This window comes from Bos mutus, chromosome 7, assembly GCF_027580195.1.
Source record: "Bos mutus isolate GX-2022 chromosome 7, NWIPB_WYAK_1.1, whole genome shotgun sequence".
NCBI classification, from domain to species: domain Eukaryota; kingdom Metazoa; phylum Chordata; class Mammalia; order Artiodactyla; family Bovidae; genus Bos; species Bos mutus.
The window spans coordinates 37,228,418-37,249,523 of NC_091623.1; positions in this window are offsets into that span (position 1 = coordinate 37,228,418).

Below are 21,106 nucleotides of genomic sequence, written 5' to 3' on the forward strand. Positions count from 1 at the left end.
CCAAACCTTACTTGCCAGGTTCAGGCAGAGGCTTTGGCAGCTGCTTTTCAGTCCAGTCTGTAGATTCAGAGGGTCAGGCAGAGGGTGGAGAAGGTGCCCCCTCAACTCACAGAGTCACAGTGGAAACAGTGCCACTTAGCAATAAAGAATTAGAGCTCGGTGTATTTGCCTGCTCTCAGTTAAAGATAGAAAATGGTATCTGATCAAGTAAACAGCATTCAGATTCTGTCTGGTTGCAAATACTCAGCCTTCAGAGTTTTCTTTTTTATTGCAGGGTGAGAAAAGAAGAAACAAAAGCATTGGGGAAAAAAAGAAATCTCAAAGTTTCATTTTTTTACATTGAGATATAGTTGATTTACAATTTTGTGTTGGTTTCAGGTGTACAACCAAGCGATTTGATTTTATATATATATATATATATAAGTCTTAGATTGCTTTCCCTTATATGTTATTACAAGATATTGAATATAGTTCTCTGTGTTATACAACAGGTCCCTGTTGCACTTCTATTTTGTATACAGCAATGTGCGTCTGTTAATCCCACACTTCTAATCTACCCCTCCCCACTGCTCTTTGTTAATCCGCAGTTTGTTTTCTGTATCTGTGAGTCTGTTTCCATTTTATAATAAGTTTACTGGCATCACTATTTTTAGACTCACATGTAAGTGGTATCCTATGATACTGGTTTTTCTCTGATTTACATATTGTGATAATTTTTAAGTCTGTCCACGTTCCTGCAAAAGGTGTTATTTCCTTTGTGTGGCTGAGCAGAGACCCTGAGTGTGTGTGTGTGTGTCTGTGTGCTCCACATCTTCCTTATCCACTCATTTGTTATAGACATCTAGGCTGCTCCCGTCTTGGCCATTGTAAACAGTGCTGCTATGAACACTGGGGTGCACATATCTTTTCAAATTAGAGTTTCTGTCTTTTCCGGATATATACCCAAGAGTGGGATTGCTATATCATATTGTAATTCTCTTTTCAGTTTTTCTCTCTTAATTTCTTAAAAAGTCACTTAGCTATTCACACAGTAATAATCCAAATTTTAATAAATAGGATAGGATTGTGATGTCAACAGTAAAAAGAAATTGGTTGAAAAATTAATATGTTTTATTATATATAATAGGCAAATGTTTAAAATTCTGGTTAAAAGTATAATAAAATAAAAAAATGCTAAAACAATTATGGACTGGGGAAAATAATTATAACAAAAATAATTATAGTATGTATGTAGTATTACTGAAAAAATGAAAAAAAAATTGTATAAACTATGAAATATAAATAGTGAAAATTATATAAAAGTATTTAACTCCAATATAAGCCATAAGTTAGCATGTTTTTATCTGTTAAACCCACACTAGTGGTAATTCTGAGTGATGGTCCCTCATATTCTGATGCAGGAGAGTTTCTTAAAACATTTCTGGAGAGCAATTTGAGGTTGTATATCACAAAATCCTTCTAAAACGATGAGATATCACAGTCTGACCCAATAGTTTCTAAATATAGCAGTGTCTGATACATAGGATGAATGCACTAATAAATGAATTTTTAACCTGAATTTTTCAGTGATCCAATTCACTACAATAAAACCTCCCCAAACCATTAATTAAGCACTTACCTATTCATAATCTGCCACTTCACTAAGAAATTCATTTTGATATTTGGCAAAACTAATACAATATTATAAAGTTTAAAAATAAAATAAAATTAAAAAAATAAAAATAAAAAACAGCTTTACTGAGGTGTAATTTACATACCATAAAATTTAAAAAAAAAGAAACTAAATAATTATCAATAGCAATGAATTACCTGGCTGCTATGAGTAAAAATTTATCCAAATTTCATAATAATATACTTACATGACATCGCTACCAAATTGTTATTTTGGAAATGGACTTTCAACTTTATTTACTGAAAATGGAGTAGAATCTTTAGAGGTGACACTTAATTTTAAATGTCCATTTTGTTTCACATGTTCTGACTCTAGAAAATTAATTCACTGTTAAGTGGCATTCTTTCTCAGGGGGAAGAGGTGATAGTATTTTAAGAAACATAGTCTTTCAGTTTATGCCCACAGAAATGTTGTGTTCAAGTTCAGTCTTTCAGAGAGCAGGTGTCATGGTTTAACTTGTATTATAGTAAGAAGTTTAGTTAAGAATGACAATTATTTGATGATTAATTTTATTATACTAATTATAAGTTCAAATTCCTATTAGAAATCTTTCCCTATTATACATGCTTTAGGGGAAATTTTTTGTGAATATGGTTGAATGTTACTTCAATGTTATTCAATGAATTGAATAATGTTACTTCTTGTGAGCCATGCCATACAGAAGATTCTTTGCCATACAGCTTCAAAATAAGTTCCCCTTAAGTTCATGAGAAACCCTAACTTCACCTTTCTGGAAGAAATCATTATAGAAATTAAAAAGTTAAACGGATGCTAAAAAGCATGAATGAAGACATTTGGTTAATTTGAGCAGATAATGAATTTTTAATAAGAAATGTTTTGCCTACCCATTATACAAAGTCTTACCTTATCGAAGTTTCTTTGATTAAATGGCAGCCCATAGTATTCAAATTGGTTTCTGGGCAGTTTCATTATCATTCCTTAGAACATTAGGGGATGTATTAGATGTATAATTCTTTGACCTTTTGAGTAACATATTGAATTCTACAATGAAACACAGTATAAGCAGAAATAATTTTCTTTCATATTATTTAAATTATATTGCATTTCATTTCTCTCCTTTTATCCTGATGAATCCTTAGGAAAAAAAGATGAACATGCTGTGTACAAAAGTCATGTCAAAAGCATTTCTCTTGAAGATAGAATACTTAGAAGTAAATCTTTAAATATCAGGCCTCAAGAGAGCCAGTAACTACAGATATGTGGCCAAAGAGATAAAAGGATGTGTGTTGGATGTTTAGACCACTGCTTCTCCAACTTCTCCCATGGGAAACACCCGGACTCTTGCTTAAAATCTGATTTAGTGAAGTCTCAGGTAGGATCCAAAAGGTTGCTCTTCCAACAAGCTCCCAGGTAATGCTAATGCTCTGAATCAACAGATCATATTTTGAGAATGACCATTTTCACTCACCCATTTACTAAATTTCAGCTACGTATAAACAGTCTTCAGACAACACAACAAGCAAAGCTCTCATCAGCGTCCTTGTAAGGCAGAGATGGTTTCCAGATCAGTGCAAAGGTTTTCCCAAGTCCTTGTCGATCCTGGAGAAGCTTGCTTTGAATCTTGCTGCAGGTTGTTTTGTTTGTTTGTTTGTTTAGCACATTACAGCTCAGAAAGTCTCTCTTCCAGACTCAATGCATGAACACTGCCACCAAAGTCACTGTTAACAAGCACATATTCATTTTGATATTTGGCAAAACTAATACAATTATGTAAAGTTTAAAAATAAAATGAAATTAAAAAAAAAAAAAAACAAGCACATATTCAGTGATCCCTGTGTATGGGGAATAATAACCAGAACACAAGCAGAAAAAGAAGCTGAGGAAAGCTCTACTCTTGGGTGCCTAATCCAGTTGCAGACATAGGACATACACAAAAGGCAACAGCTGTAAATGTGAGACCATCGGCTGAAGAAGCATAGAGTACTTGAGGGTCAAGAACAGAATGATACCTGGGGGAAGATGAAGCTAATAAGGAAGAGTAAAAAGGAAGCGACTGGATTAGATCTTAAAGAAAGAGTGAAACTTGCTGAAAAAATGCATCACTTTCCAAACACGTGTCTCCTTATAATGTATGTATACTATTGTATTCTGAAAAATTTTGCACAATTTTGCAAAGAGATGTGCCTTCTCAAAAGGTCCTATGGTAAGTATGGTATTAAATATGGTATTCATTCGCTAACAGGGCAGCTGTAAAAGGAGAGGTAAATTAGACTTTTTATTCAACTGGCACTTTAAAAATTATCAGACCTTTTCACTGGGCCAAAAATGAGTCTCCTTGGAGCATATTGGTTGCTAAGTTGCTCCAGTCGTGTCCGACTCTGTGCGACTCTGTGGACCGTAGCTCACCAGGCTCCTCTGTCCATGGGATTCTCCAGGCAAGAACACTGGAGTGGGCTGCCATGCCGTCCTCCAGGGGATCTTCCCCACTCAGGGATTGAACCTGCGTCTCTTACATCTCCCACATTGGCAGGCAGCTTCTTTACCACTGGGGCCACCTGGGAAGCCCCTGGAGCATGTTAGTCTTGCCTTTACAAGGGAAATGCAGACACAGAGATGGCGGCCTGTCAGTATGCAGAAGGAGCCCAGATCCTTTAGGGGGAGGAGGAACCAACGGTGAAAGAGACCAGGACGTGAACCAGCGCAACCTGATAGGAGTTTCCTGGCAGAAAAAGACCCTAAAATACAAAGATCAAAATCTACTCAGAGAACTTGGAATTGGGTCTGGAAACCTGGGCGCCTCAGGCTACAGAGTAGCCTCCTTGTGTGGCTACTGATGGAATTTTTATAGACCTAAACACTCTGGGATAATGGTTTAGCTTGAAGGACAAATGGCTTCATTTAGGAAGATGAAATAATAATAGAAGCTATAATCCTGGCATCAGAGTGAGGTACCACTGTGCCCTGAGCAGCGGCAGAGGGAAGCCATTGTCCCCAGCTCTCTACGTGACCATTCTCCGCTCATTCAGTGTCAGAAACGCAGCCTTTGTAGTTGCTCGTGTTCTTACCACACTGACTTTTAAAAGCAATGTTTTACCCACCCACTTCCAATTAAATATGTTCCTGAAGTTTTTGAACAAATCAGAAGTTCAGGGGAAGTCATTAAAATGAAGATAATTGGACTTCCTGCTAGCATGTCATGTATAATTAATTAGAAAAATTACAAGGATAACACAGTTAAATAAGTTTATAGAAATTACAGTTCATTCATCCACAAACACATAGAGTGACAGGCTCAGTGCTAAGTACAAAGATGAAGAGGAGAATAAGAGAAACAAAGGCCCTATTTGGACAGAGTTTGCTGTTGCGAGAACCAGTCTATAAGGCTGATCCCAGAAGAGCTCCAGAGACCTTATGGCCACCTGGGCTGAGATGCTCTTGGATTAAAACAAACGTGTTCACCTCCTATTAACATTTAGAACAGTGGAGCCCTCAAGCTCTCTATGAGCTTTCTCAATTTAGAGTGTTAGTCGATCAGACACATCTGACCCTTTGCGCTGCATGGACGGTAGCCCACAAGGCTCCTCTGTCCTTGGGATTTCCCAGGCAAGAATACTGGAGTGGGTTGCCATTCCTCCTCCAGGGGATCTTCCCCATCCAGGGACTGAACCCACGTCTCCTATGTCTCCTGCATTGCAGGTGGATTCTTTACTCACTGAGGCAACTGGGAAGCCACAGTTTAGAGCAGATTCTACTAATCTCGAAAAGGTGGTATCCCATAAAGGAGAGCATAGACCCGCAGTCACTACAAGAGAAGCGAAGGAAGAGGAGTTAAGGTAGACACATGGCAAGCAGTCTTGCAACTGCATGAAATATGTATATAATATAAATATATATAAATGATCCATTTTTAAAGAATCAAGCAAAATCAGTATAATTGTCATTATGAAAACACCAGAGGACAAAGAGCACATTGAGAGACCAGTTGGCCTTAGAGCGTTTTTAACCCTGAGATAAACGATGCATATTAAACTCTTTCACATTTGCTTTTTTTCATTCTGTGGCTGCTGCCACCACATATCAAATGATTAGTGAACTCAAAGGCAGGTTTCAAAGACATGAAATATTGGCCACGAAAGCACTTAATGACTGGCAGATGCTCAAAACTAATAGCACACGTCAAGTTACAATTTAACAAGTTTAAAGCTAAATAAGCACAAATTATCTTCTGGGGGTGGTGTGTCTAAAAACAATTTAAGACATTCAATTTTTCATTTTCGGTGTCTGGTTTATATTTTAAAAAGCATATCAAGTAGCAGCTGATAAGGAGACATGATATGTACTTTGGGTAAAATATTTGTTACATGCCAAGGTTCTACTCACTCTAAGTGACTTTCATAAAGGTATGTGCTGACAGCTGGATATTTATTTTACTATATTCAAACGCAAGATTTTTTCATTCAAGCTAAATACCATAAACCATTCTCCAAAGAATCTAATATATAATCCAAGGAAAGTGGTGGCAGTGGGAATGGAGGGGTGGGGGAAAATGGAAGAGAAGAAAAGAACATTTATTTAACTCCAAGCTAGGAAAACCACGGTGAAATTCACAGACTCCTACGCTTATTAGCAAGTTACATGAAATGTCACTTATCAGCAACCTTAATAATCAGACCAGCTATGATAAGAATTCGTTTCCATTGCCAGTAATCCCAACCAACATACTATCTCCTTTCATTAAGTGACACATTCTAATCATCACCTCAGAGAAGACTTGCAGAACATAGATACAAGGCTAAGCATCTCCTCCTGGACTCCAAGATACTTTGTTTACACTGAGAGTGAACTCAGTGTCAGTACACTGTTATTGCTTATTGACTTTGAATCTTGCACATTCCACACAGATACAATGGTCAGCAGTGAGCAATCCAGCTGACGGATCATGAACTCAGTTTTTGAAGATTAGCTCTAATTTACGTTGTTGGACTGGTTCCAAGTTGGGAAAGGAGTACGTCAAGGCTGTATATTGTCACCCTGCTTATTTAACTTCTATGCAGAGTACATCATGAGAAACGCTCGGCTGGATGAAGCACAAGCTGGAATCAAGACTGCCAGGAGAAATATCAGTAACCTCAGATATGCAGATGACACCACCCTTATGGCAGAAAGCAAAGAGCCTCTTGATGAAAATTAAAGGATGAGAGTAAAAAAGATGGCTTAAAACAATGTTCCCAAAAATTAAGATCATGGCATCTGGTCCCAAGACTTCATGACAAATAGATGGGGAAAAATGAAAACAGTGAGAGACTTTATTTTCTTGAGCTCCAAAATCATTGTGACTGGTGACTACAGCCATGAAATTAAAAGATCCTTGCTCTTTGGAAGAAAAGCTATGACAAACATAGACAGCATATTAAAAAGCAGAGATATTACTTTGCCAACAAAGGTCCATCTAGTCAAAGTGGTTTTTCCAGTAGTCCTGTATGGATGTGAGAGTTAGACCATAAAGAAAGCTGAGCACTGAAGAATTGATGCTTTTGATTTGTGGTATTGGAGAAGACTCTTGAGAGTCCCTTGGACTCTTAGGAGATCAAACCAGTTAATTTCAAAGGAAATCAATCCTGAATATTCGGTGGAAGGACTGAAGCTGAAACTCCAATGTTTTGTCCACCTGATGTAAAGAACTGACTCATTTGAAAAAACCCTGATGCTGGAAAGATTGAAGGCAGGAGAAGGGGACAACAGACGAAGAGATGGTTGGATGATGTCACCAATTCAATGAACATGAGTTAGAGCAAGCTTTAGGAGTTGGTGAAGGACAGGGAAGCCTGGCATGCTGCAGTCCATGGGGTCTGAAAGATTTGGACATGACAGGGCATCTGAATAATAGCAATGTTGTCCTGGGCAAAGCTATTGTCATTGGTATTTCCATCTTTGGGGTCCCATTTGCCCCCTTTGACACAAACAAGCCTAGTTCATCTAGTACTGTAAGTTGCCTATAGTACTCAGGCCTTCTACAATAGCCAAGAGAAGAAGGTGTGTATTGGTTAAGAGCATATACTTTTCAGCTGAACTTCACTGTGTTCAAATCCTGGCTAAGTGATCTTGTGTGACATTTAGTAGGTCAGTTAATGCGTGCATGCCTCGATAGCTCAGTTGGAAGAAAAGGAATAACTGTATCTCACAGGGCTGAAATGTGGGTTAAATGGGATGAAACATGTGAAGCATTTAGCACAGTGCTTGGTACAGAGTAAATACCCGAAAAATGGTAACAACCTTTATTACACCATGTTCTAAGCAGACTGATGCCTCTAACAAAGTTTTAATTTTTTTACAGTCCCTTAACTTTCATTTTAGCCTAAGTTTTATGCTACTTTCCCCCAATTCTGTTCTCTATTGACAAGGAAAAAAAATTTTTTTTTGCCTGATGATCAGAAAGAATGTCAAACTGTTTTGGTAGGCAATTTAGCAGTTGGAATCAAAATACTTTACAATGTACATAACTTTGGATTCAGCAAGTTCATTGCTTGGAAATAAGCACGGGGATCTATAAAGATTTTCTGTGGGAATGCTTGTTTAAACACACTTATAACAGTAAACCTCTAGAAACAACTAAATGTCCAGCAGTGCGTGCTACTTCAAATGAAAATGAAACACACAATGGCATAATCAGTGGCCACTACAATGATATAAAGAAGAATTATAAAGTGACATGGAAAGGTGATCAGTAAATAAACAGCAAAATGGGACAACCGTGATTCCAATATTTTAAATAAGATAATAGGATGTGCACAAATATATCGAGCACAGAACAGGATTTATCTGGTTAAAGGCTTTTGGGAAGTTCTGTGTAAAACGAGCATGTATTAATACTTGGGTTTCCCTGGTGGCTCAGTGATAAAGAATCTGCCTGCAATGCAGGGGTTGCAAGAGAAGCAGGTTCAATCCCTGGTCGGGAAGATCCCCTGCAGGAGGGCACGGCAACCCACTCCATTGCCTGGAGAATTCCATGGACAGAGGAGCCTGGCGGACGATGGATCATGGAGTCGCAAGGAGTCAGACATGACTGAAGCGACTTAGTACATACACACAGTGAATTTTTAAAGTTGCAAGTTCTCCAGAAAGTCCTTGCCAAGCGTGAACCTAGCAGAGGTGTTATCAGGCCACTGAAAGAAAGATACTGTTTCATTCTGCTGCCCAAACTATATCACCCCAAATCTTCAGCAGCAGTTCCCAATCTAGCTCATCACTAGATGAATCCGGTTGTCACCTAAAGTTAGATGAATCCTATCTGTATAAAATAGATATTCTGGCAAACTTAACAAATGTCTTCAGTTCAGTTCAGCTCAGTCGCACAGTCGTGTCGGACTCTGCGACCCCATGGACTGAAGCATGCCAGGCTTCCCTGTCCACTCATGAAAAAACTTGCTGTATATCTTTAACTTCACACATTTATTCTAATCACTATCTTAAACTCATTTGTATTTAAATACTCCTGTTATATTATTTAATCCAAGTTTAATGTTACCATACAGAGAATTTTTTGAGAAATCTAATGCAGCCAAGTTATAAAGCATATGAATGACCATAATAGTTGCCCACTCTGGAGGATTTCATATAATATCAAACACTGTCTTTCATCTCACCTTACCTTTTCACTGGGATATCTCTAATTGCGGCAAAGTTCCATGGGGGAAGAGAAGGATGAAGGCTTTGAAGGTCGTCACCACTTTAAAATGTCAGTATCTCATGTACACACACACACACCCCATCAATAAGTGTATGAATATTCAACCAAGCTTAAAATCCTTCACAATGAGAACTTCCTTAGTGTTCCATTTGAAATTAACTTTGTTTCAAAATACTTTTTGAAATGTGTTTCATTTCTTAGCTTTGTTTTCTTACACTAGCCCTACTTGGTTAATGTGCTAAATGTATGGTCAGTTTACCCATGGCATAAATCCATCACAAGGCAGCCTGAATAATAAAGTTAGCGAATGCAGAATCATTATTTTTGAAGGCAGATGTCTTAGGGCTCTGCAGGCTCTATTTCGGTTTGGATTTTTTTTTTCTAAGTGTGATATGAATCTATTGCAGACTGTGGGGTTAAATTAGATCATGTGTTCAAGGTATCTATCTTGCCTCATGCTAAAATGCCAAAAGTCTACAGTCTTAATTACATGGTTAATACTCGATATAAAGAGATTTACATATTAACCTGACTCCAGTCTGGCCAGAAGATAATTACTGCAGGTCATCTGAACCAAGAACCTCCAGACCCAAGAGAAAGTCCTTGGTGGCCTCTGAGCCACACAACACACAGCTAGAATGACCAGTTGCCTTCCTAACAGCAGTAAGACGTGGGGTAGTCATTTATCTGAAGATCCAGAGGTTGAGTTCAGGAAACCTGTCTATTTACGAAAGGTTTTTTCCCAATCCTAGTACAAGCAAAAGTAAATTCCATAATATGAACGTCTGCTCCCTCAACATGAAGAGCTCCACAGGATCAAATAAAAAGTGTTCTCTCTACTCAATTTTTTTTTTTTTAAACACAAAGTGCCTTGGGAATAGACCAGTGTTACTGCTACAGCAAAGTTAAATTGCATTCCCATTTAACAAAAATGTGCCTTATTAAAAAGCAAAAGAATGGCTATTTAGAGTTATGCCAGCTACTGATGAAAAAGAAATTGTGAGCCCAGGGCAATCTGAGCCTGCTGAGCACCAAGTCTCCACTGAAGCAAACTCCTCTGAAAGAGCCCCAGGCCTTCTGGGCCGGTGACGCTCTGCATGTGAGCCACCAAGCCAAGGGCTGGAGCGGGAAGGGTGGTAGAATATGCCACGTGGGTAGTAGACACAGCCCCGTGTTTCCTCCAAAGCCAAACCTGTGAAACTCAGAAAGAAAAGGCAGCTCTGCATTGCAGTACTTAAAGTATACATACAGCGTTTTAATTTAAAAGTTATATGGAATTTGACCAGCATATAAAGTAGAATCTGACGGCATTTCTCTCTAGAGGTTACAGAAGAGCGTGGCCTCGGGAACAATCTGACAGCTAACACCTAGCCCTCTGTATAATATATGAACCAGGGTTCTGGATTACCAGTAGTTAGCAATGTCTAAATACAATCGATTCCTGTTAGTCTAAAGAATAAGCTCCAGTGTTAGAGAAATGTAAGCGTTAAAGCTATCCAAAGACAAGCATAATGTAATATACAGATGAGAAGTTAATGTAGATACTATAAGTATGGCATTCATCATATTAAGTCTAAAACACGGGTTTAAGATTAGCCCATATTTTATAATACCATTTTTAGAAAGTATATTTAATATAGACTGGAATGAAGGCAACTCTGCAAGGATACACATTAAACTGTTAACTGCTCTTTTCTGTTAAAAATGGTATATCTTAGTTTCTTCTTTTTTTTTCTATTATGTGTGATTTTTGCAATGATATAATATGTCCACATATTTATATGATATAGATAAAACCACAAACTTTTCCTAACAGGATAAAGACTAGCCTGAACCATCCAAGAATTTTGGAAACTGGAATTCCCAGAACAAAGAGATTCACAATAGACTGAAATGCTTAGTTGCAGCATGAAAACACCTTCAGAATCCGTTAAAGGCCATGCTGAATGCAGACACCTCCGCTTCTTATTCCTGTGCTGAGCCCAGCACTGGAGAGGGCTTGCTCGGGGGAGAGGAGTGTGCTGGACAGCATACTCTTCTGACCATCTTTCGGGAAATGCTGTTCACTGACAATTCTGGAAACACGTGGCGTCTAAGCCCAGGCGAGAGATCTGGATCAAGGCCAGCGCATCCTTCTTCCCCTGATATCCGGGGAACTCTAAATTAATACTTGCTGAATGACTGGCTATTTAACCAAGATGTAATTGGAGAAACCTTAGACATTGCAACAGATGTACCTTTCCCGCAGGATGCCTTAGAGAGCTCTGTGATTTCACGGGCACCTGCTCATGCATGGCGCAGTCACGTGCTCTGCACCTGCGCTCAGGCTCCGCTCCGAGTGGCTCACGTCAGTCTGGTATCGGTGAGACACTGTAGTCACGGCGCGTCATTTAGAACCCCACCTCTGAGTATTGCTTACCCACACAAGCTGCGTTAATCCAAAATTCTTGCGCGCATTGTTCGAACACACTTATTTCTCCCCAAAACAGATTTCTGTTGCAGTAGAGTGAGAAGCCCCCTTTCAAGATTTTCAAAAAGATACTGCAAATGTACAGCCGTATTATGGCATTACGATATACCTCTTAGAATACCAACTTTGCTATTTTTTACTTATACAAATTTCTTGCCCTATAAATATAAAAAATACAAAATTAATTTTAAAAATAAAGCAATATAGAAGTGTATAAAGAGTAAAATGTCCCCTCCTTTACCGAGGACTGCCATGACCCTATAAAGTGCCTTTGTGTGAATTTAAAATAGGCACCCCTTTTCTCAAGACAAAAAGCAAGCATTTAAATTAGTGCTTTTTCATACACCTTGAGCAGCACACATGTTTAGGTGATGCCCGTGTGGCGTTTGGACAGAGTGTCCGTGCCAACGTCCGTGTAGGTAAGGACGTGTGTGTGTGCTCTCCCGAGTATGTGAACACTCATACCAGGCTGGCTCTCCTCCACAACTCCAGCACGTGAGCAAAACACCCAGAATTTCCAGACACTGCATCCTCCACGGATGCCTGTACACTCTCCTCTGAGTTAAACTTGTGTGCAGTCTTGCTGATGGCCGCATAGATACATATACGCGTAGATACGCCCCTCACAACTTGAACAAATTCACGCATTCACACAGGAGGTATCCAGTCTTCTTGGTCTCCTCCCCCAATCCCGTTCACCAGAGATGACAGCACTCTACATGTGGCGAAAGTCATTTTTAATTTGGAAATTAATGAGAGAACCCGTTAGAGACTCTCGTTTGTATATGTAAAGTTCCTCTGGGCCTACATTAAGGAAGGGTGTATTCTCTACTGCCATCTCTTTGAAAGTTTAAATGCCACGGTACAGTTTCAAGTGGCAGATGTTAATACAGCTCGTACTTTCCCAACTTACACTTGAAAGCACTCTTGCAAACTCAAGGGAAACTTTTCCATTCTATATTCAAATGGCAATAGGGATACTTTGTAATACATGTCTGTATCAAATTTGGTGTGAAAATGTGTTTTATGGAACTTGTGAAAACTCACATTTGAGGCATCTTTCTAAATAGGACCATGCAGAGCACATTTTATACCCACCAGGTTCTTAGACTTGATCTCTCTAAATGACAGCATATGGATTTCAGATCAAATTAAATAAAATGCTTAGGGTCTTCTTTTTATGCATTCTGAGATACTGTTTTCAATAGGAGTACAAGAGCTTAACACTGCATTTTTATATGAATACAACAATCTCTGTATGAATAAAACAGATAATAAATGTTTTGCTTTAACACTCTTTCCACTAAAATATCAGAACTAGTTTCAGATACATTTGACATATGTAAAGAATTACAGTGATACATTCTTTAAAATGTACCTCTCTATGTATTGAGTATGAAATCCAAGAATTTTTATTTATTTCTCTTTTGTTTTCTTGAAATAACCTAGCTATCATCAACAGGAAAAGTCTTTGTTAAAACTCTGCAGAAATATAATAAACAGCTGCTGCTGCTGCTAAGTCACTTCAGTCGTGTCCAACTCTGTGTGACCCATAGACGGCAGCCCACCAGGCTGCCCCGTCCTGGGATTTTCCAGGCAAGAACACTGGAGTGGGTTGCCATTTCCTTCTCCAATGCATGAGAGTGAAAAGTGCAAGTGAAGTCGTTCAGTCATGTCTGACCCTCAGCGACCCCATGGACTGCAGCCTTCCAGGCTCCTCCTTCCATGGGATTTTCCAGGCAAGAGTACTGGAGTGGGGTGCCATGCCTTTTCCGATAATAAACAGAAACACATGTGATTAATTTTAAAGAAAGAAAAAAAAAATGGATTTTTTTTCTAGTCACTTGTTCGAGCCAGGATTGATCTTAGATCAAGTTCTGAAGGAGTCCTTTTTCGCCCATGGCCTCCTCACTAACTCCCCACATCATCCTTTCCATGGTTTTCCTTCTCCCCTTCCTGTTCCCTGAACCCTCGGCTCACCCTGCTTTGCTCAGACATTGCTCCCTCTTATTTCCTGAAGCTCTGATTTCCGCCAGCTAATCTGATAAACTAATGCAGATTGAGATAGCCCTAATGAGCCAAAATATATTACTGTTCCAGCAACATTTGATTATATTTATCAGTGGCTATGGTTATCACCCCCAAAAAAAAAAAGAGTAATGGTTGGAATTTGGAGTCTTCCAAAAGTCTATGAAGAGAGTGACTTAGGGTGAGGACTCTTCAGTTTACACTATGCAGACACATGCACAATTCATGCCATCTTCATGGCTGTATCTATATCTTCCAACTCAGCAAAGGCACTGCTACTTAAAGACCACAAGTGGTGATTGGTCTCCAGACCAAAAGCGAGACTGGGGGACTCGGAGGCATTGGAAATAGGTCTGGCAGACACGACTAGGGAAAGAAGGCTCATTTTCACAGGTGGGCCTGCTGCTCCAACTTTGGCTAGTAACCGAAATAGATTGGACTCTTTTTCTGATTCCTATGTTAAATTCATAGAAATTGGGCAACTCCAGTCTGAGTGCTGAAGAAGCAATTTACTGAACCATGCCCCAGCAGCCTGGAAGCACGGATGTTTCTCCCAAAGCCCCAAATTTGCATCTCAGTATTTCTTGACTCAGTATTTCTTGTTAAATAGAGGTGATGGAAATGCCAGTTTCTCTTGGAATCCTAATATCAGTATTTCCTATTTCGTTTCAATTCTTGTTTGAATGAGTTTTCAATTCATTTCAAAATTTGAGTACCAAATCTTAGAATTCAGTAATGGCAGCGGTAGGTAAGGTTGAAACTGGAAAATTCAAACGTCAGGCTCTGTATATCCACATTCTTAGTAAAAGTATTCTTCTTTATTTACCTACACATTTATAACTAAAACCTAAATTATGAGCCCTGTATTATTCAGTCAGTGCATGGGGTAGAATTCAAGGGAGCAAAATTCAGCTATTAAATAATTTAAAAGGAAATCCAATATTTATTTCAGGTTTTAAAAGAACATTAAGGGGGATCCACTTTTTACCTTACGGAAACATTTTGTCAGGTATCTTTTTCCGAGACCCGTTTCTTTGTCTTGGAACCCTCGCCTTACAAACCCCGGGATTTTTGCACACCTGGTGTTCTGTTCTCTTGCAGGTCCCCTCTCCTTGCTCACCGTCATAACACCTTCCTTCCCGGATTAGTGCCCCCAGATTCTAGGCTACATCTCAACTCTGGTTTCCCCTTCCCCCGGTTGTGCAGAAAAAATATTCAGAAACAAGGGTGGCAGAGAGTGGATGTACTCAGAGTCTAAAAAACGATTGTTGTTATTGTCCAGTCGCTCAGTTGAGTCCCATGCTTTGAGACCCCCATGGACTGCAGCACGCCAGGCCTTCCCATCCATCATCAACTCCCGGGGTTTGCTCAAGCTCATGTCCATCGAGTTGGTGATGCCATCCAACCATCTCACCTTCTGTCATCCCATTCTCCTCCCACTTTCAATCTTTCCAGCATCAGGGTCTTTTCAAATCAGTCAGTTCTTCACATTAGGTGGCCAAAGTATTGGAGTTTCAGCTTCAGCATCAGTCCTTCCAATGAATATTCAGGGTTGATTTCCTTTAGGATGGACTGGTTTGGAACACATATATCCTTTCTTTTTTTCTTAAAATGCATAAACTTAGTGCAATAAAAGAAACAAAGTCTCTAAGGGCAGAAATTCAGGTCAATCTCTGTCTTTAAACTTACTCATTATACCTCAGCCATTTGCTCCTAAGTTAGTCATCATGGTTGTATTACTATTTCCACCTACCCAGCACTTTTCACTTTACCGAGTCCTTTCTCATCTCTGATTCAGTTATACTGCAAATAGCAAAAGCGTATGTTGTCACTTATCAAAGACCAGACAACACCTGCACAGAGAGGTCCTACAACATTTAAGCAGATACAGACATGGAATTCGTATCCTGCCCAACAGGATTGTCCCTTTCCACTTACCTCTTATCTGGAAGTTCCTTCTGTTATTTTTCATGCAAGGTTAATTATACCCCACTCATCATCAAGAAGAGATGGTGAAAGGAGCAAAGAGATACCAAAGCCCATCGTGATCGAAAACGTTAACTTTTCTTGCTAGAAAGAAATAAAGACTACTCAGAAATACCATTGACATAAATCACACACCAAGAGTGGACTAAGTAATAAATAAGCAAAATCTGAGAATGTTTTTAATCAGAAGAGCCAAATTGTGCATGGCATACCAAAGATGACCATCAGTTCCACAACAAAGCAAGAAGAAAAATAAGGACTAGAGTAGAGGAGAGTGTTTGGCTAAGCCACTGATGGCTCATGGTTTTCCACTGATGCGTAATGGAAAAAGCATAGACATCGTCAGAACTTGAGTATATTGATTTAAAGCAAGTAACTGCAAAGGCAACTGGCGTCATCTGTCTTTATTCTACAGTGTGAGTTCAGCCTTGCTATTTAATGCTTCTCTTATCATTATGAAGCCCTGAACGAATGAATCTTTTAAGTTTTGTTTACAGTACAGTATCTAAACCAGATGGACTCCTCTTTATTAACCATTCGTTTATTTACCTTGGACAAGCCAAAAAAGTATCACCCTTTACAGAATACTGCTTTCATGGTCTTTATTCCTGTTTGAGTTTGCTGCTTGTGGCAGAGTTGTGACTACAAAGGGAATTTATGCAACAAACACTTAATGGAAGTGCCAGGCCTTATGCTCTGTACCAGGGATACAGACATGACTCCTTGCAGGGCTTACTGATTTTAGAGATAGACCTGTTGCAGATGATACATGGTGCAAATTCTAAATCTATTACCAAACTATAAAGGCAAAGCCATGGAGTAGGCAGAGTGGCCAGTGACAGAGTGCGGTGGGAAGTTATTATAAAAGTCTGAATAAGGAAACAGCATCACCCTGCTTCCTTTTATCCACAGCACTTGGCATCAGCTTAAATTATTTTGTTCGTTTTTAAGGATACTTTGTCATCAGTTTTTCAGCCCTAGATTTTAAGGTCCACAAGTTAGAAATGTTTCCCCTCTGCATGCGTCCCCAGTGTCTAAAACAATGTCCAATACACAGAAGGAGCTTGCTATATGTTGAACAGTCTCACACTATATATATATATATACACACACACAAATATATATGCATTTTTTCCAGCCCCCAGTACTCAGCATCTGCTCTTATTTGAGAAAGGATCTTTACAGAGCTAATCAAGTTAAAGTGATGTCATTAGAGCAAACCAAATGATAATTCGATGACCTAATCTAATATGATGGGTGTCCTTATAAAGAATGGAAATTTGGACACAGAGGAAAGATGATCTGAAGAGACACAAGGAGAATACAGCCATCACGGGTCTCAGAAGGAACCAAGTCCACTGACACCCGGATTTCAGAGCTCAAGACCCCAGAACCACCAGAGGATGAATTTCTGTTGCTTAAACTCCCCTGCCGTGTGTGGTTCCTCACGGCAGCAGCCCTTGTGAACCAACACAGACCTCAAGGTGTGTGTGTGCAAGGAAGGAAGGAATGAGATCAGCTATATCAGAGGAAATAGAGGAAATGGTAGACACAAAAAAATAGTTCTGACCGGACTTTGTCATGAATTGGGTCTGGGAAGTAGGGAGGGTGAGGAATCAAGGCCAATTTAATGCTAATCACTATAGGAAAGATTAAGAATACAGAAGAGAAATGTTTCGATTGTACATGGGCACATTTGTATATGTGCATAGGAGGTAGGGCTTCCCAGGTGGTACTAGTGGCAAAGAATCCGCCTGTGGATTCAGGAGACGTAGGAGGTGCAGGTTAGATCCCTGAGTCCATGGAGGACTCATCCCTGCCATGATAATTATACCCAACTCATCACCAAGAAGAGGAGGAGGAGGAGGGCATGGCAACCCACTCAGTATTCTTGCCTGGAGAATCCCATGGACAGAGGAGCTTGGTGGGCCATGGTCCATAGGATCACAAAGAATTGGACAGGACTGAAGCAATTCAGTACACAGGCAGGCATGTAGGAAGGTAGCGAGGTTCAATCAGGAGAGTTTAGTTATAGGTAACATCCACAATACCCGTGTGAATATTGCCAGCAAACAATGGGGAATATGAGCCTGGAACCAGGAGAATCAGAAATGTATATATGGGAGTCCTTCAGAACCGTAAATGTTACTTGACATCATAAGTGCCAATGAGAGCTTCTAAGGAGAACATATCAGTTGTGGGCAGAAATTGATCAAAGGTGAATCTTTCTAAGGAAAAAAAAAATTCTCACTTATGTATAATGAATAGGGATAAGATTAATCTAAACAACACAAGGAATAGAGGGAAAATGGGAGAAAATGATTCTGTAAGACTCAAGTGAAGTATGATTTTCAAGAAATTAGGTCTGTCAATTGTATCAAACCCTGAAGCGGAGTTATAAAGGATTGGGAGTGAAAATACCCTTTTATGTTGGACAGTGTGTGGAGTGTTAGAGTCGAAAGCTAGCATAGGGATGACTGAGAAGTAAAGGAATTTGTTAAAAAGAAACCACATTTCTAATATAATGTTATGAGGGTTCTGAATGTTTTGACTGATGATGCCCAGGACCAATGCAACAAGGGATCTAAAACAGCTAATCAACTCTTAGCTACTGCAGGGTCCAATCTGAGAGATCCCCCAGAATTTATCCTACATTCATAAATCTCCCGGAATTTATGAACAATTTCAAAATGCTTAGAACACACTTGCTCAAGAAAATGCTTCATCAATTTTAATTCAATGCTAGAAGATGGAATTTGAAATTAAATTGTCAGTAATATATGCATTTTGCTAATCTTGGAGTAGGAATTTTATTTCTTAAGATGCAGAATCTGATTTATCAACAAAGTCTTAAAGCATGAGGTCTTTGAGCAGGGCATTAGAAAGACAGAATTAAAAAGCTCCTTGATTAAAAAGAGTTTGCAGTACTTTTGGCTGACTTTAGAACAAATTATTTAGTATTAGACAGCATGCTCCATGAAGGCAGAAATTTCATCTGCTAGGCACATGTTATATTCTCATAACTTGACACAGAGCCAGGTTCAAAATTGGTACAAAATAAATATATAGTTAATATTTATACTGCTTAACTCTGCTACAATGTTAATTTGTATGTGTCTTCTCCTTGGGCCAAACTAAATCTAAATTCTTTTGTTTTGGAAAGAGTAAGACAAAAAGCTTCATATGTGCTATATTAAAATTAATGTGTGTCCAGACTTATCTACGAAAACATCAGAAAGCATAAATGAGTATTTGCAGAAATTTTATTGGCATTACATTCCAGATAAAGTGTGCTAAAGCAGAGCAATGTGAATCTAATTCAATTTTTAAACTTCAAGTTTCAATAAACAACATTAAATGTTACTGCAACAATATCATTCTCAGCACAGTATGACTTCTTACAGCATTGCAGAGAAAGATAACCAAATTTGGGGGCAAAGTAGGTTTGTTCTTATGTTAAGCTTCATAAAACTCACTTCTCTCAACACACTTAAGATGAAGTTGGTTATTTCAACTACCAGGCTTCTTTCCTTCACTTCCAAACTTAGTAGAAAAACTTTAACTCCCAACACCTTTGATCAGTAGGTATCATTTCTACAAAGAGAGAATCTTATGAATCTTTTGTTTCATAATAAAATTTATAGAGACATTTAAATTTGTGAAAATGTTCAAATTTCATTCTGTATACCTCTGAAGCATCTTCAAAATTATAGGCTAGGAACACAGTTCATTTTCACTGATAGTTAAGGGCCTGGATAAAAACTTTGGGTAAGGGGACAAAAACAGCTCTGTTTTCTTTACATTAGGTCAGTCCTTCATTGTACGCAGGCAGAAATGCACCAGGATAGTGAGAATTATTTATGAGAAATGATGTGTTAAAATTTAAAGCTTCACCTAGGTCTTGGAAATCCTCAAACTCTTCTTAATGCTTTATTTTAAATAAACTTTTAGGACTGCTAAGTTGCTTCAGTCGTGTCCGACTCTGTGTGACCCCATAGACGGAAGCCCACCAGGCTCCCCCGTCCCTGGGATTCTCCAGGCAAGAACACTGGAGTGGGTTGCCATAGGACTGCTCGCATTTAAATAAATGCAATGCAAAACTCTTATCTATTCAGTATGGAAAAGTATAGAGAGAAATATACTACAAATTAGATTAGCTTATTTACCCCTTTATTAAACTTAGTTTAAATTGAGAAGTATGAATAATTCTCCTGTATGCACACCTTCACACTCATTCATGCTGTCTTTTCTGTGGCATAAACTAGTATTACAGCATTTTCATGAATGGATGCATTAATAATAATGTGGCCATTTATATTCAGACTCCAGCAAACCTCACCTTGAGGGACCCTTTGTCTCATTGACTTGATTCATTATGAGTCTAACTAACAGAATTCCAGTTTCTCAGTATCAGTGTCCTATTTAGTTCTAATTTGTAACATCATAACCTTTGCTTAACCTCTCATTCAGAGAAGTCTTACAGTTCCTTTCCTAGACTGAAAAATTACATAAATATTTAAATGTTAATTCAGAAAGAGTAAGAGTTATGTCAAAAACGTCCCTTAGAGCCAAAATTTCTGTGGATCTCAAATACTACCATTATATGACCTAAAAAATTCAAAAAAGTATCAATTTTTCCCCTCTGGCTTAAATATTGCTTGTTCATGAAAGATGTTTTAAAATACCTGGAGGGTCAGAGGTCGTTCTCCCCATAGTCTTTTTTATTTTAAAGACAAATGGGAACTTGTCAAACAGCTCAGAAAATTCTGCAAATAATTATGGAAATGCCAGTCAAGAAAGCTGCATTTCCTTACTTCTAAAAATGTGGCTTTGATAAGTCAAAAAACTTTTCAACCTGCTTATCTTGTACATTACGCCCACAAAATCCCTGAACTAATCATAGCTTATGAAACCATGTTGTCAAAATAAAAAAAAAATTCTACAGGTATATAAACTTGAGATTAGACTAATTTCAGCAGTCATTCAAAGTAGTCATTTAAATGGAGAATTTAAGATAAATGCTCCCATTATTAGGTAGATATCTTATTTTAGAAGAGTAGTGTGAGTTTCTTGACAAGCCAAGAGATCAAATTTAAAAGTACTATATGTATGTGAGAGCTTTAGATTTGGCAAGATTGTACACTCAAAAATAAATTGACACTCCCCCTAAAAATGTATTCCAATAAAAATTATATTAAACTTACCAATTTTCATCTTTTATTCTAACGTTTCCTAGAGTAAAAGCCCTTTTGATTCAAAATATGGAGAGGTAATTATTGCTCTTCCTTCCATTTTGAAAGAT